This window comes from Oryx dammah, unplaced genomic scaffold (genome assembly GCF_014754425.2).
Source record: "Oryx dammah isolate SB20612 unplaced genomic scaffold, SCBI_Odam_1.1 HiC_scaffold_6, whole genome shotgun sequence".
Taxonomy (NCBI): Eukaryota; Metazoa; Chordata; class Mammalia; order Artiodactyla; family Bovidae; genus Oryx; species Oryx dammah.
In genome coordinates this window covers 26891974-26909536 of record NW_024070190.1, presented here as the reverse complement: position 1 = coordinate 26909536, position 17563 = coordinate 26891974, and the positions used below count along the sequence as shown (strand labels likewise).

At 44.5% G+C, this 17563-nt stretch overlaps 1 protein-coding gene across 14 annotated transcripts in view; it reads right to left on the bottom strand.

The window, feature by feature from the left end:
• The window catches only part of KCNMA1 (potassium calcium-activated channel subfamily M alpha 1), a 773098-nt gene that overhangs the window by 309959 nt on the left and 445576 nt on the right, over window positions 1-17563 (bottom strand). The window lies entirely within an intron of this gene.

Below are 17563 nucleotides of genomic sequence, written 5' to 3'. Positions count from 1 at the left end.
TTACAAGCTGGGCTTTATGGACTTGGCTTCCCCACCTTAGGGGAAAGACAATTTACTCAGTTTAAACTCCAAGGCCAACACAGCAACACATCACAGTTGTTTCAAGGTTTGTTGAGTGGATAAGAGAAAATAAAAATAATAAAACAATGGCCAATATAATAGTTTCTTAACTAGGGCTGAGACTAGGGTATAAGGCAAGTGAAGAGCCCAGGGAACAAAATCTAAGAAGGCGCCGGCTTTCAGGGTGACTACCTCCTCCTAGTTCTCTTTCACCGCACACCAGCTTTGCTTATGAGCCTTATCTCCCTGAATGGGTTTTTGAAGATTTCCATCTCTCATCACATATAAAGGTTAGTAGTGAACAGAGACTGAGTGTGTGTGTGGTGCATGTGGGGGGAAGTGTGGGGAGAGGTGCCTGCACGTGCACTCCCATCACTCAGTCATGTCCAACTCTTTGCAACTATGCACTATAGCTCACCAGGTTCCTCTGGAATTTTCCAGGCAAGAATGCTGAAGTGGTTGCCATTTCCTACTCTAGGTTATCTTCCCTGTCCAGGGATCGAACGCCGCGTCTCTTGCGTTTCCTGTATTGTCAGACAGATTCTTTACCACTGTGCCACCTGAGAAGCCAGAGCAGTGATTACCTAGTAGTAATTAAAAGCTCGGGCTCTGAGATCACAAAGCCCTGAGTTCAAACCCTTACAGAATCACTTGCGGAAGTCATACCACTGAGGAGATGGTGCACCTCCCTCAGTTCCAGGTTCTTCTTCCTCACAGGGCTGTTAAGAGGATGAAATGAGACCAGTGCAGAAAGAGCTTGGGCTTTTACCTGATACAGAATACATGGTACCTCTAACGAAAATAACAACAGCAAAAGTAAAATTTCACATCATTACTAGAACGTCACTAACTGATATCAGAGGAAAGTTCATGCCTAGTTTATCAAAACTGATTAGTAGTTTACTGTGTGCAAAACTGCACGAGAACTTTAGAGGAATGTACAAGAATATAAAATGTAGCTGCTGATCTAGAGGGGTCAGATCACAAGCTTTCTGTAAAAATCCAGCTAGTAAATTGTTTATAGACTTTGTGTGCCATTAGTCTTTTGTTGCCAGAGACAATATATGAATGAATGGGAGTGGCTGTGTTTTAATAAAACTTTATTTACAACAGGCAGCAAGCCAGATTTGTCCATTCCTGATCTAGTTTGATAAGCGAGGACTTGTAATATTCCTTATAAAAACACAGCCAATATCAGAAGATCGCCCATTCAAGATTCAGATGTTAATGGCTTTAGAAGAGGCCAGATCTTAACTGGTTGAGTTCAGGTAAGTGTTTAGAGAGGACAGCTAGATAGGGAGACTACCTAAATCATGGAGATGAGATATATCTGTCTCTGGTCTGGGGGTGGCACTCAGTAGTTCTGGTTGGAAAAAAGAGGGGAGAAATTCATAGAGAGGCAAACGACAGGAGTGGAAAGGGAGGATGGATAAGAATATAAGGGTCAAAGACTGCAAGACTGAATTTTTACAAAAAGGAACAGTTTGCTGTGCCCCTAGTCTGTCCAGGAGGCTGTTTTTCAATCCACCCAGGAAATAATGAAGTGAACAGCACCCTTTGTGGGGTAGGTTGCTGAATTTTCATCTGGGAAGACAGAAGTTGAATTTAGTCACTGTCATATGGGAGCAAAGCGGTGTCATGCTGGTATTTGGTATTTATTTCTAGTAATACAATGTGTTTCATTTAAAAATGGAGCTCTGCTCATTTGCCCATCATCTGCCCTTAACTTTTGCCAGGCCAAAGTCTAGGCCTGGGCATCTTAGTATCTCCAGGTAGGATGACTTGGAAAGAATATATGCTAAAGTAAATCATCCTGGAGGGTGAGGAGAGGCAGGCCCTAACAGAATCCTTCCCTGGAGAAGGGAGCTGAGCTACTGTATCCCAGAGGAGGGAGAAGGACAGGCTTGAGGGAAAGCATGAGAAATGAACCTGGGATCTCTCTCGCCACCTCTTCTTTCCAAATCTCCAATACATCCTCTATTTTCCTTAATAAGCCAACTCTATGCCAGTTCAAGGGAGTCTAGGAAGAGATATTAACCCAAACTGGCTCTGGGGGAAATATGAGTGACTAATAAACACAAACAAAGGTCCTTACCTCACTAGTAACACAGGACTTGAAATATCTTAGCACAGGGTTACACATGAAAGATCAGAGGTCTTTCTAGAGAGGGCCCCTCTGTTCAAGCTGAAATTATAATGTGGACTATAATATGCTGGGTATATCTCATGATATAAATGATTTTGATTCTAATTCAAAAAACATACTAAAATAAGGGATTACAACAATAAAGAACTGATATTTTGGTACATAAAGATAGTAAGGTTTACTAGAATACAAGAATCCTGGAAACTGGCAGAACAGCCAATACCAGAAGTCAAGTTAGTCTCCTACGAGGCTGGCCTAGTGGCTCTCAGCGTGTGCGTGTGTGAGTGTGTGCCTGCTGTCGCTCAGTTGTGTCCAGCTCTTTGAGACCCTATGGTCTATAGTCTGTCAGGCTCCTCTGTCCATGGGATTCTCCAGGGAAGAATGCTGGAGCAGGTTGCCATGCCCTCCTCTAGGGGATCTTCCTGACCCAGGAATGGAACCTGCTGCTGCTGCTAAGTCGCTTCAGTCGTGTCCAACTCTGTCTGACCCCATAGACGGCAGCCCACCAGGCTCCCCTGTCCCTGGGATTCTCCAGGCAAGCACACTGGAGTGGGTTGCCATTTCCTTCTCCGATGCATGGAAGTGAAAAGCGAAAGTGAAGTCACTCAGTCGTGTCTGACTCTTAGCGACCCCACGGACTGTAGCCCACCAGGCTCCTCCGTCCATAGGATTTTCCAGGCAAGAGTGCTGGAGTAGGGTGCCATCGCCTTCTCCGAGGAATGGAACCCTCATCTCTAGAATTACAGGTGGATTCTTTACCACTGAGTCAGCAGGGAAGCCCCTTAGGGCATGACCCCAGACTAATAGGATCAGCAATTCCTCTGGAACTTGAGAGTGAGGCACACTCTCAGGCCCCAACCCAGACACACTGAATCAGAAACTCTGGGAATGGGGCCCAGCAATCTGTGTTTTAACCATCCCTCCAGGTGACTCTGATGCACGCCAAAGTTTGAGACCCACTGATCTATTAATATCCAGAATAGGTCATGTGAGTGTTCCAAAGCAACTATCCTTTATCATGATCAACGGCTCTGACTCAATAGATCTGGGAAGGGGATCACACGTACTTACTCTTGTTTTCTAAGGTTTTCAGGCATCCAGCTATGTTTCTGATTACCACTCCGGCGGAGGGCTTCTCAAACCTGGCTGGACATTGGAATTAACCAGGGAACCCTAAAGCATTACAATGGCTGAGTTCTACCCCAGCCATTCACACTTGGTCTGAAGTACAGCCTGGCTTGGTGATAGCAGGGGAGTCTCAAAGTTCCCAGGCAATTCTCATGTATATTGCCAAGTTTACTATAATATACACTTGTGTACACTAATATATTAGTGTATCTAATATACAGTTCAACATGTACTAAAATCACCTGGATAATTCATTAAACCAAATTCCTCAGCCCCCCAGAGAATCTATAGGTTTGGGTATGGGCCCTAGAACTTTCACTTCTAAGGAATTCCCAAGTGACGTGCTAACCGATACCACTCTAGAGGCATACGCTTACTTTTTAGACGCCTGGGATCTACTTTGGGCTGGGATGGCCAACTTTCTACCCTCTGTTCCTCCTCCAAACTCTTATACATTTATCATTCATTCTTCCTTATAAAGTACCCATCCAGTTAAATTATCAACACTTTTAAGGCAGAGCTATGTTCTCCCCATCTGTGGGCCACTCGTAGGAATCAGTGAGTTGCACTCAGTAGGTATTCAGGTGAATAAGTGCACAAGTGTCTCAGCACCACGTCCCGATGCTTCTTTTCTCCCTACTGAGTCAGCTAGCCAGGCCAAGCCATCAGGGGCCCTGATCTCATCGAGAAGAATCGAGGCATCTATTTTTCTTTTAGGATGACGGGAAGGTAAATATCCGTCCAGTCCTAGAGATTTAGGTTGCTTGGGGAGACTGTTCCAATAATACCCCAGATGAAGTACAGCCATCTGGAGAGTGTTTGGCATCGATGGAAACCTACTGCTGAATTTGTTCCTGGAAGACATTCATTTTAGAATGTTATTTCCAATTTGGCACATCACAGAGCTGTACAAGTCAGAGAGGATTTAGAATCTCTGCTACCTACAGAGGGCATCTTATTTAAAGCATGTCCCTGACAAAGCAATATCAAGGAAGCACAACTGGAAATCTCCTACAGGGGAATAATCTCTCTACAGCTATAGCAGCTACTGGGACAGCAAAGCTTCCTAAAAAAAAAATCTAAACTTTTATCATTCCACTTTGCTGGGGTTGCCTTCTTCAGAGCCCAGTCACAGGAACAGAACTTAATAAGTCCATTTCTCTTGTCCCACAACAGCAATTCAGTCTCAATGCCACTGCTGAGATGCATGGCGCCACTGAGGCTTCCCCGACCCCACAAAATAAAAGCTCAGGCAGAGAGTAGAGCCCATAATCTCTAACATGATGGTCCATTCAAGATGGACTAACAGCAGGTAGTGCTGTGGTAAAGAATCAGCCTGCCAATGCAGGAGACTTGGGCTCAATCTTTGGGTCAGAAAGATCCCCTGGAGTAGGAAATGGAAACCCCTTCCAGCATTCTTGCCTGGAAAACCCCATGGACAGAGGAGCCTGGATGGTGGCTACAGTCCATGGGGTCACAAAGAGTCAGACACGATTGAGCACCACCACCATAGCACCAAAAGCAATAACATGGGTTATTTTTACTTATTAGGGTACTCATATGGAGTAAAGCAAGAAGCTCAGAAGAGGGGGCTGAGTACTTTGGAAGTAAAAAAAAAAAAGTTTTAAAAAAGTACTTTGGAAGCTGGTAAGTTACAGAAATTATCATTAACTCAATTTTTCCAAAGAATGGAATGAGTTACTTTGCTTTTCAATTTCCTTTCCCACTTGGGAGAACCAATGCCATACTGATAGGGAGTCTTTCTGCCTTTTGTCAGGGGACTGGAGCAAGGAAGAAGCTGCATTTAGTCTTCGATCTTATTGGACAAGACTGCTAGACTAATTTTTAAGGTGTACCTATCGTGGTCACATACACTTATATCTTGAGCATAGTACATTATTAAGAAACACGGACCTTGAAGATAGATTGTCCAGGTCCAAAGTCACTGTCACTTACCCACTCTGTGACTTTCAGCAAGTTACTGAATCTCTCCACGCCTTGGTTTCCCTCTTTATAAAATGACACCTATTTCACAGCATCGTTTGGAATACTACCTGAGATAAGACCTATATGTACATGATATACATACATGTACATACACGGATAATATGTATAATGTAAATGTATAATATGAATGCATCCATCTCTACTCTGGTTACAGAAGAACTCTTTTACAGCATGTTCTTTCTCTCCCCCCTTCTCTTTCAACCTCTCTCCACTCCCAAAACACATCTGACCCCAAAAAGAGAAGCTAAACAACCCAAAACTTTTAATTTTCTTTATTATTATTATTTTAAATAAAATCACTGACTCCAGGGAAGAGTTTACTTTGAAGGCTCTGAGCTTTAGAGACTCTAGATGTAGGAGTTAAAAGTCCAGCAATCTCAGTTTTGGAGTAGGTGATCTCTGGGGACTCTCAAAGGCCCTTTCTTCCAGACCTTGGGCAATGTGACCTGGAACCCCCTTGGCCATGGTGGTTGAGTCAAATTATCAGCTGCCAGGTACCTTACAGCAGGGCAAAGTCAGTCTGCCCTCCCCTCTGCTAACCATGCACTGCCCGCTTGACCATGAGCTCATTCGTCCCCCTTCCCTCTTCTATCAGACTTATCTCACGCTAATCCAGCAAACTCCAGGACAGTCCTGTAGGGGGAGCCAGAGTCCTTTCTTTTCAGAGCTCAAATGCGAGTTCAGAGTTCTGGAGATAAAGGTGGAGCTGGAGCCAGGGCCTCTATTACACCTTTTTGCCTACGTAAGCCTTAAGTGCATTTAATTCAGTTTGGGTGGGGCAGTGAGGGGTTTCATTTCATTCACCATATTAATGAATTCCCTAGCATCCATCTAAGAAAGCTATTTAATTCTTTTTGATACAGACTTTGTACCATTAGTATCCTTCCACTAAAAATAACTTCAATAAACATTTGCTAAGCTTCCACTGCAGGCAAGAGTGTCCCAGCTGTACAAAAAGTGAAAAAGTTCATTGTACTTTCCGTCACAAGTACATTCTAGAGCAGTGGGGTCCAAGAGAATGTCTAGGATGAGGGAAACTTTTTATATCTCCGCTAATATCTTAGCCACTAGCCATGTGAAACTCTCAAGTATTTGAAATGTGGCTAGTATGACTGAAAAATTGAGTTTTTACTTTATTTAATTTTGATTGGTCTACATATAGATAGTCAGATGTGGCCAGTGGCTACCCTATTGGACAGCATGGTCTAGACTGGAAAACCATGCTACTTAAGACTGGCTCCCATGGTCCCCAGGCCAGAGTATCTGCATCCCCTGTAGCCTGCAGAAAGCAGAGTCTCTGATCTCACTCTACATTCCTGAGCTAGAAACTGCACTGGCATAAGGTTTCCTGGTGCCTCATCTGCACACTGAGTCTTAGGAAGCACTCTTCTAGGGAGGAATCCATTCAACAGTCATAGAAGATATATATATATCTATATATCTTCTATATATGTACATATATATGTATGTGTATATGCAAGTGGATCTCTCAATCTCGCAGTTTCTCAGAGTTTTTGATTTGTTGGGTCTGGGTTGGGTTCTAAGAATCTGTGTTTCTTTACTGTGCTTTTAGATGCAACTGGGGAGTGTTAAAAAAAAAATTGCTGAGCCTGGGCCACTGCCTCCCCCTTAACCTAGATCCTCCAATTTAATTTGTTGGAGGTTTGGCCTGAGCATCGAGAGTTTTAAAAGCTCTTCAGGGATTCTAACGGACACCGAATATGAGAACCTTCCCAGCACAGCCTAGGACAGTGGTTCTCAAAACTGGGTGGATGTCAGGATGACCAGGAGGGCTTATAAAAGACACATTGCTGGAGTTTTTTATTCATTGGGTCTGGGTTGGGGTCTAAGAATCTGTGTTTCGAACAAGTTTTCAGGCAATGCTGGTGCTGCCTGCTGGTCTGGCAAGCCACTCACTCAGTCGTTTTTTTTTAAAGCCCAGGTTTTAGAATCAGACTGACCTGGGCTGAGCTCTCGATCCACTATTTACTACCTGAAGAAGTTAACTAATCCCCAAACCATAGCTTTTTAAATTGTAAAACTAGACTTTGGGTTGCTGTGAATGCGATTAAATAACTGAGGTAATGCATATGAAGTGTTGACCCCAGTGTCTGCTCTTAATAAGCAATCAAATTCATTATTCATTATTATCATTAGTGTAAGAAGAGACACCCATTCACTCATTCATTCAATACGCACAAACTGTGTCAGGCACTGCTCCAGATGCTGGGAACGTGGCAAAAAAGACCCAAAACAAAACAAGATGGTCAGGGTCTCTGCCACACTATCCATAGGACTGGACTTCTAACTGAGAGGAGAAAATGGACTGATTATATAGCTCTTACAACACAAATCACAAGAATGAAGGAAGTAAAGGTCAGGGGAGAATTCGTTCCAACTGGGAGAATGGGGAAGCTTCACCCAAGGAGGTGGGGTTAGAGCTGTGCGTTCATGCAGAGAGAGAGATGACATTCAGACAGGAAGGGGAAAACTCACTCCTGAGGCAGGCATGAGGGAAGATGAGCAAGACAGATGCAGCCTGGTGGGGCCGGGGCGGGAAGGCTAAGGAGAAGGGAAGCAGGCAGGTAGGACTGTGTGCTGAGCGCTGCCTCCACTCTCTGCCTAAAATCACACCCTGCTTTTGTTTTTTAGATTTCAATATGCTAAAAATTACCGAAGTCTAGAAAGTGGAACCAGCCAAAGGCTTTCATTCTTTTTATATATATATATTTTTTTTAGTTCTTGGAGTTAATTTTTTAGGAAGAATACTTTTTAATTGGAATATAATAGATTTATAATGTTGTATTAGTTTCAGCTGTACAACAAGATGAATCAGCCGTAAGTATACATATATCCCCTACCCATACCAACCCCCCTCTCCTACCCACTCCCACCCTAGCCCTCTAGGCCCTCTAGGTCATCAGAGTGCCAGGCTGGGCTCCCTGTACTATGCAGCAGCTTCCCACGAGCTGTCTGTTTCACACGTGGCAGTGTAAATATGCCAGTGCTGTTCTCTCAATATGTCCCACGCTCTCCTCCCCCTGCTGTGTCCATAAATCCATTCTCTACATCTGCATCTCTATTTCTGCCCTGCAAATAGGCTCATCAGTACCATTTCTCAAGATTCCACATATATGTGTGTGTATATTAACATATATTTTTCTCTTTCTGAATTACTTTTGCATGACAGTTTCTAGATTCATCCACATTACTATAAATGACCCAAATTTTGCTCCTTTTTATGGCTGAGTAGTATTCCATTGCATGTATTTACCACACCTTCTTTATCCATTCATCTAGTGATGGATATCTAGGTTGCTTTCATGTCCTGGTTATTGCAAATAGTGCCACAATGAACACAGGGGTACATGTGTCTCTTTGAAGTATCATTTTCTCAGGGTATATGCCCAGCAGTGGGATTGTTGGGTTATATGGTAGTTTTAATGAACGCCAAAGAATTGATGCTTTTCAACTGTGGTGTTGAAGAAGACTCTTGAGAGTCCCTTGGACTGAAAGGAGATCCAACCAGTCAATCCTAAAGGAAATCAGTCCTGAATATTTGTTGGAAGGACTGATGCTAAAGCTGAAACTCCAGTACTTTGGCCACCTGATCCAAAGAACTGACTCATTGGAAAAGACCGTGATGCTGGGAAAGATTGAGGGCAGGAGGAGAAGGGGACAACAGAGGATGAGATGGTTGGATGGCATCACCAACTTGATGGACATGAGTTTGAGTAAGTGCCAGGAGTTGGTGATGTACAGGGAAGCCTGGCATGCTACAGTCCATGGGGTCACAAAGAGTCGGACACGACTGAGAGACTGAACTGAATTGATGCTAGTTTTCAGTGTTTTAAGGAACCTCCATACTGTTCACCATGGTGGTTGTGCCAATTTACATTCCTACCAACAGTGCAAGAGGGTAAGGCTTTTATTCTTGACTACTCTCCCCCAATGCAGAGGGTAGTCAATGAAGGTCCTGATATGAACTTCACCTTGCCTTTTGTGGGGTTCTTCAAGCAAGGGAGGGGCCTTGGGACCGCATTATAAAGTGGATGGACAACACAGAGACTCCTGGCACTTCAGTAAAGCCCCTGGAAGATTGACTGCTAAAGGGGAGAATGTCTGACCTGACACATGGCTTTCCTTGGGAGAACGGTAACAGGCCGTTGTGCCTCGTTCACGCATCTGGCACTCTGCAATTCCATTTCTCTCCACCCTTAAGTAAACTCCCCAAAAAGCAAGAAAGCATGAGATATAAGGAAAGAGGGCTTTTAAGCAAAGGATATGCAAATTAAATAGGTTCTTCTTCTCTAGTACAGCCTCAGAGGAAAGGGAACCCAGACCTCTCTAACTTGCTTACATACAATAACAAGCACATCTATCTGGTAATTCATCTGTTCCCAGGAAAAGAAAGAAAAGACCCAATGTTACATAGAAATGCAGGGAGGGGAAAGTCTCAAGCTCCAAACAAGATCTCCCCAAGGGTCTCCTCCCATGATAAGCTGGAAAAATGCAGAGTCAAGAGCCCAGAGGGCCCTAAATGCCTACAAGAGCTTATGGACTCCAACGGACTATGGAGAGCCACTAGTCAGTCTGAAGAGGGCATTGGTCCCAGCTCTAAATTTTTCTGGCTGTCTATGACTTTGGGCAAGTCACTCACTCCCTCTGAGCCTCAAAAGTTCCTATTTGGCAAAATGGGAATAATAATAATAATACCCCTTTCGGTAGGCAGAAAGAAAAAGTTAAGTTGCTCAGTCACGTCCAACTCTTTGCGACCCCATAGACTATACAGTCCATGGAATTCTCCAGGTGAGAATACTGGAGTGGATAGCCGTTCCCTTCTCCCTTCTCCAGGGGATCTTCCCAACCCAGGGATCAAACTCTCCCACACTGCAGGCAGATTCTTTACCAGCTGAGCCACAAGGGAAGCCCAAGAATACAGGGGTGGGTAGCCTTTTCCTTCTCCAGGGATCTTCCTGACCCAGGAATCAAACCAGGGTCTCCTACACTGCAGGTGGATTCTTTACCAACTGAGCTATCAGGGAAGGCAGAGTAATGGCCCCTCAAAAATATTCATGTTAATCCCCAGAACCTGTGAATCTGGTAACTTACATGACAAAAGGCAATTTAGGTAGCAAGGGAATTAAGGTTGTCAATCATCTGACCTTGAGATGGGAAGGGTATCCTGGATTACGCCCCAGTGTAATCATAAAGGCCTTTAAAAGTAGAAGATGGAGGAAGCAAAGAGAGGCAGAAAGGGAGGTGGCAACAGAAAGCGAGATCAGAGAGATGCATTGTGGGAACTCCGCCCTCTGTGGCTGGCTCTGAAGATGGAGAAATGACCACAAGGAATGTGGGTTGGTTCTGGAAGCTGAAAAAAGCAAGGAAATAGAATCCTCCTTGGAACTTCCAGAAAGGAGCACAGCCCTGAAGCTACTGTTTTGGACCTCTAACCCACGCAACTATAAGATAATAGCTATGTGTTGTATTAAGGCGCTACCTTTGTGGCAATTTGTTACTGCAGCAATAGGACTCTAATGCATCTGTCTGGCAGGGTTGTGAGGCTGATCTGATGCCTGGCAAACTGTAAAGCTACTTTCTTATCTCGGCTGGTATTACCATCCGTGGGCACCTGCCATTCTCCAGCCATGGTAAGCGCCTCCCCCTGCAGAATGCTCACTTCTTCCCACTCTGCCCATCTCACCTAGCATCACAAGCCTCAGCTGAGCCCCAGCCCATTGCAGAAGCCTCCTCTCTCTCCTCTGCCCACGTGAGCTTTCTCCTCCAAACTCCCACTGCCCTGACAGCCTGGACCTCGCAATTTCGGACGTAATTATACAGCGGGTAGTGCTACCTGCTGTTGCTGCGTGTGTGTTTATTTTGGTTCCAAAACTAAATTGAAACCTTGGTCTCAAACAGGAACTGTGTTTCGTCCTGTTGTTGTTGTTTTTAAGGACCTGTACTTTTTTTTTTTTACAGTCCTGTTTTAATCACCTTTGACACAAAGAGTCACTGCCCAGGCATACATTTATAAGCAGATACTCAATCATTTTAATTGTTCCATGACTGGACACTAACTCATTTTTCTATTTTTTTTAGCAAAGTTTTTTATTTTCTAGCAGAGTTTACTAAAAGGCCTAAGGCCAGGTCTGACACAGACTAGAGAAGCAGGTTTAGTTTTTGACCACAGTGATTGGAGCTCCTCGTCATACCCTGATCTCAGCAGTCAGAGAGGAGGTGGGCAAGGTTGGAAATCACAGTAAAACTAGGAAAGAAGGCAGCCAAGCATGTGTCCCTCTTACCCCAGGACTGAGCACACAGCAGGTACTCAGTAACAAGTCAGTTAGATGACTGGCTGATGTCTGTATATCAATTTTCCTCTACCATCTGCCTTTAATTCTGTAAGATGCCCCTCAACAAAGACATATCCATAAACAAAGGAGGCACACCCACTGACCCACCCTGGGGACATAGTTCCCACAAGAATGAGAGAAACAGACAAAGGAGTTCTCCCCAGAGCATGTTTTTTGAGTCTCAAAATAAGATCCATCTCTCATTTCAAGGTACATTTATTTTAGTGAGGCAGGATAAGGATTTTGTGAATAAGCTGGTGTGTGGGAACGGGAATTAAAATAAGCATTGACTTGCTGCCTGCCGACGTGGATGTCCTCACATCCCACTGCCTTATTTTTGGTTCCATTCTGGTTTGTTTTCTTCTCTGGAGCTTTAAAATATGACAGGGAGGTTAGAAAGAAAGGCTGTGGATAACCATGGCTTCTGTTCACAAAGCTGGTCCCGTGTGCCTGGTCACTTGTAACACTTCACCGAATCCCCACTACACTCATCTCAGGTGAGTGCTATCATTATCCCCATTGGAGAGGCGAGAAGACTGAGTTTATGGCAGGGAAAATGACCGTGCTCAAAGCAACCCATGGACAGTGGCTGAGCACAATGTGAACTGAGGTGGTGGAGCCCAAAACAGGGCTCTGAGCCAATCAGCTCTACTGATCAAGGACCTGCCCCCAGTCTCTCTCTCTCTCTTCAGGCGGAGCAGGTCCAGCCCCCAGGTTGCTAGGATAGTCTGAGACTCGGGAGCCTCCACGCTAGCTCTAGTTCTAGAAATTGGCAGTAGATAAGGGAGACTGAGAAGAGGAGCTACGAGCTGTGTGTTTTTAAGTAAGACCTCTTCCCCTCCCTGCCTGCCTGAAGCAATAGGATGAGTTAGAGAGATGCCAACATAAAGCAGTAAACGTGGCTCACTTATTCCCAACCCAGTCCTCAAAACCCCAAACCTCTCTAAAGGGTCAGAACAGAGGCAGAAGAACAGCATAAGAAAATGGGCATGAAGTCAGACTAGATTTTGGGTAAGGAAGGCCTTCCCCTACTCCCAAGCTACAGAATCCTGGACAAGAGAGAGAGCTCCTCTGAGCCCGCATCTCCTTATCTGTAAAATGGGAAAGCAATTCCTACTTTACAGGTTTGCTCTAAGGACCAAGTTCCTGTATGCAAGGGTTTATTACAGGGCCCAGTGTATAGCACAGCTGGAATAAATACTAGCTGTTTTTATTAACAGACTGTCCAGTGGACTAAGATGCTGTGTGCAAAAAAATAAAGACTGTATACTATACAATATGCAATCATGCGTTAAGAGTAGGAAGTCAAATGTGATGCAAGTTATGCTCCAGAAAAGGTAAAGGCAGAGGATGTGATGGTCATTTCACTTTTTATCCCCCATGGGGCCAGCTGCAGCACAGTCCCCTGCTCTTGACCTGGCTTCTGAGGTGTGAAAAAACCCACTTGCCAATGCAGGAGACGTAAGAGACGAAGGATCGATCCCTGGGTGGGGAAGATTCTTTGGAGGAGGGCATTGCAACCCACTCCAGTATTCTTGCCTGGAGAATCCTATGGACAGAGGAGCCTGGCAGGCCATGGGGTCGTATAGAGTCGGACACGACTGAAATGTCCGACACGACTTAGCGTGGGCTCAAGAAGCATGTGGGAGAAGGCAATGGCACCCCACTCCAGTACTCTTGCCTGGAAAATCCCATGGACGGAGGAGCCTGGTGGGCTGTAGTCCATGGGGTCACTAAGAGTCAGACACAACTGAGCGACTTCACTTTCACACGTTGGAGAAGGAAATGGCAACCCACTCCAGGGTTCTTGCCTGGAGAATCCCAGGGACGGGGGAGCCTGGTGGGCTGCCGTCTATGGGGTCGCACAGAGTCAGATACAACTGAAGCGACTTAGCAGCAGCAAGAAGGATGTGCAGATTTGGGACAGACTTCAATTTTCCTGCATTTTGTCCTAAACCTCTGCCAGCAAAGGCAGTACTTTTCATTTACTAAGAGGAGGGCAGCGCTTTCTGAAATGCCCTATTTAATGGAATTATTCCTTTTACTTTATAAGCCACACCTCATGGGAATGTTCATTTTATCTCTGGCAGCTCATCAGAACAATAACTGTTTCACGGTGCAATAACCTATGTATTAAATCACAATGGGGACCTCCTTGAAATATTACTATACTGAATTCTCTTCCATAACAGGCAGACCAGTTTTGGATTTCACCCAAGAGGCTTAGTCACCAAAGAACCAAAAGTATTTCATTAAATGTGTTTTCTCCTAAAAGAGGAGAAAGGTTATTAGTAGTTATTATTATCTCATAGCCTCAAAGGTTGTTGGTCTTTGTTTCCAGTTTCAACAGCACTTGAATCCCACAGAGGAGGAGGCTGAAGGGCTGCAGTCCATAGCATCACAGAGTTGGACATAATTGAAGTTAGTGAGCACTTATGCTTCCGAACATACTATATAATTTACTTATTTCTTAGGCTTTTTTTTTCCCTGTTCTTCCCCCACCGCAATGTCAGAGGGTGGGATGCTGCCTACTTTATTCACTGTTGTTTCCTAATCATATGGAAAATATACCTGGCACATAATAGCTGCTTCATAACACTGTTCAATTCATGAGCAAATTAAAGCATATTTTAGAGCATTTTTTTTGAAAAGCTACTACAACTGAAGCAAAGCATCTCTCACTACTCTTCTCTTTTCTGTCCCTGCCCCTTTTTTTGTTTAATTGAAGTATAGTTGATTTACAATGTTGTACTCGTTTCTGGTGTACGGCAAAGTGATTTATCAGTGCACGTGTGCTAAGTTACTTCAGTCGTGTCAGACTCTTTGCAACCCCATGGACTGTAGCCCGCCAGGCTCCTCTGTCCAGGGGATTCTCCAGGCAAGAATACTGGAATGGGTTGCCATGCCCTCCTCCAGGGGATCTTCCCAACCCAGGGATCGAACCTGCATCTCTTATATCTCCTGCATTGGCAGGCAGGTTCTTTACCACTCGTGCCATCTGGGAAGCCATATACACAATTTTTCATATTATTTTCCATGATAGTTTATTACAGGATACTAAATACAGTTCCTTGTGCTATATAGTACATGTGTGTGAAAGTGAACTCGCTCAGTCGTGTCCGACTCTTAGTGACCCCATGGACTGCAGCCCACCAGGCTCCTCCGTCCATGGGAGTCCCTGAGTCATGTCCAACTCTTTGTGACCACCATGGACTGTGGCTTGCCAGGCTCCTCTACCCATGGGATTTCCCAGACAAGAATACTGGAGTGGGTAGCCATTTCCTTCTCCAGAGGATCTTCCCGAAGCAGGGATCGAATGCACGTCTCCTGTATTACAGGTAGATTCTTTACCACTGAGCCACCTGAGAAGCTCTGTGCTATATGGTAGGCCCTTGTTATTTATCTATTGTATATAAAATAGTTTGTATCTGCTAATCCCTAATTTCTAATTTCTCCCTCCCCCGACCCCCTTTCCTCTTTCTTCCATTTTCCTGTTTGCACAGATAGATTTTTACTAGATCAGAACCCCTCCAAAAGTCAGAATGATATCATCCACAAAAAGGAATGGGTTTTTATAAGATCTAAGTCCTCCTGATGGTGACTATTCAGGGAGACTTTCACTCACGCAAAAAAAAAAGGAGACCTGGCTCCACACCAGGGGTGAGCCCTGCTGGCTGCAGAGCGGGGATGTCTCCACCGCAGTCAGGAAGGGGTCCCCTCCATCTTCCAGGAGCACAAGGGACCCTTACATCAGATTCAGGTTTGGGAAGTGCGTGGACTGGAAGGAAGTTTAAGTCCAAATCTCCCATTTTTCCAATGGGAAAACTGAGGGTCCAGAAAAGTAGTGTTTGTTCGAGTGCACAGAGGAAGTAGAGCCCAACCAAGAAGAGAAGGCAGATTCCTTTTCTTCCTCCTCCCTTATTCTCTTTTCCCTTTCATCCTTCTCTCTCTTTCCCTCTCTCTCTCTCACTCTCTTCCTTCTCTCCCTTCCTTTGTTTGCTTGGGGTGTGTGTGTGTGTGTGTGTGTGTGTGTGTGTGCGTGCGTGTGTATGTGATTACACACACATCACAGTGATGGTTTAGAAAGAGCTCTGGTTAGCAGCCCATACATAACTTTGACCCAGGTATGCTGGTGATTAATTTCACTAATTTCCTAGTCCTCTACAACAACCAAGATCCCAAATTTTCTCAAAGTTCCCATGAACAATGCAAGAGGTTTAGAAATTTTCTGAAATGAAAGAATCTTCGAGATCATCTAGCCCAACCTCTATTTTACCAGTGAAAACAGCAGGTAGAGGGAAGAAAAGTGAGTTCCTCACATCACAAGGCGGGCTCAGAGCTCAGCTGAAGCGGCCAGGATCGTGGGCATCAGAGCCACGAAAGGACACTCAGGACGCTTCTCACTTGGGTGTCTGGCTCCAATGGTCTCACCATGCTGGCCAGAAAATCCCACCTGAGAGAGCATATCTCAGATCAAGGGCAAAAACATTCCCCTTGAGCAAGTAAATACAACTCAAATGAGAAAACTAGCAGAGAACAGAATCCACATGATAAACACACATATACCTACATGCATATATGCGTTACCACACACACCATACACAAAAGATTCTTGTTTTAAAAGTACTTGATACTAATAGGATAAATTTACAGGACTAGCAAGGACATCAAAAGTGCTAGCAGAAGCATATTTCGACACAGCATTTTTGAAAAGTTATCCATTAATATCTATAAGCTAAAATACACAAACCCTTTGATCCAGCAAGTCCTCTTCCAGGAACCTGGAATTCTCTCTAAAGATAGAACTGTATGGATACGTGGATGAGAGTGCTTACCAAATCACTGTTGATAGCAGAAAATAAACAGTCATGCGGTGCATCATTTGGGTGACGGCTGAATAAATGCGCTAGAGCAATGTATGGGATTTTGCGCAACTGTCATAAAACGAATCATTACAGAGCTGAAGGGATGGCCGTCACTTACTAGTAGTAAGAGAGTCAACTGCAGTGTGATGTGACTGATAACAGTGATTTCATATGAAGACCACCATCTCTAACATTGTGATGTGTTCACATCTGCGTTTGCTGGTGGTGAAATCAGCACAAAGGAAAGATGTGGAAGTCTGTTAACACTGAGCATCCCGGGGAGAGGGTAGTGATGGATGTGGGCAGAAGAGGTACTTAATATTTTCTTTATACATCTTTGACTATTATATATATATTACTTTGAAGAAATAGGTTAAGACCAAAAATCTCTGAAAATAGTCCTCCAAGTCCTATTTCAGCCTCCTCTCTTCCCCTGTAGACTGTGACAGCAAGAATATTGTGAGGAAATTCCTCAGTGTGGCAAAGAGAACCCAAGAGCTGCCTCTCTAAACCTTTGGCCCCTTGACCATCCTCGGAGTTAGTTATTTTTCCCACTAAATTATCCTAGACTTGGTACAGGAAGTGACCTGTCAAGCAAACACAGGAAGTGAGGTTCGAACACAGCTCCAGCAAAAGCTCCTCCATTAACACCGGGAAGAAGCTGGATCTTCCTCAAGGTGAAGGTGTCTTATCCCACCCCACAAAGGAGCTCACAGTTTTAATTAAACCACACAGGGTCCAGCCATCACAAAACTGTGAAGCAGACAGAAGCTAACTCTGGCAGGCAGGCCTCCTGGGGCACCTGAAGAGTTATGTGGAAAGCTCTGTGCCCGTTCTCTGTGGAATGAAGAGTAAGAGGACCATGGATGTAGAGGTTCTGGCTGCACCATGATGACCACTGGGCTTCAACAATGATAGAACTGCATTCTCTGGAGCACTCGCTGTTCACATTCTTCTTGGCCAGTGCTTGCTTCTGAGAGAAAACTCTCACCATCAACTTCTAA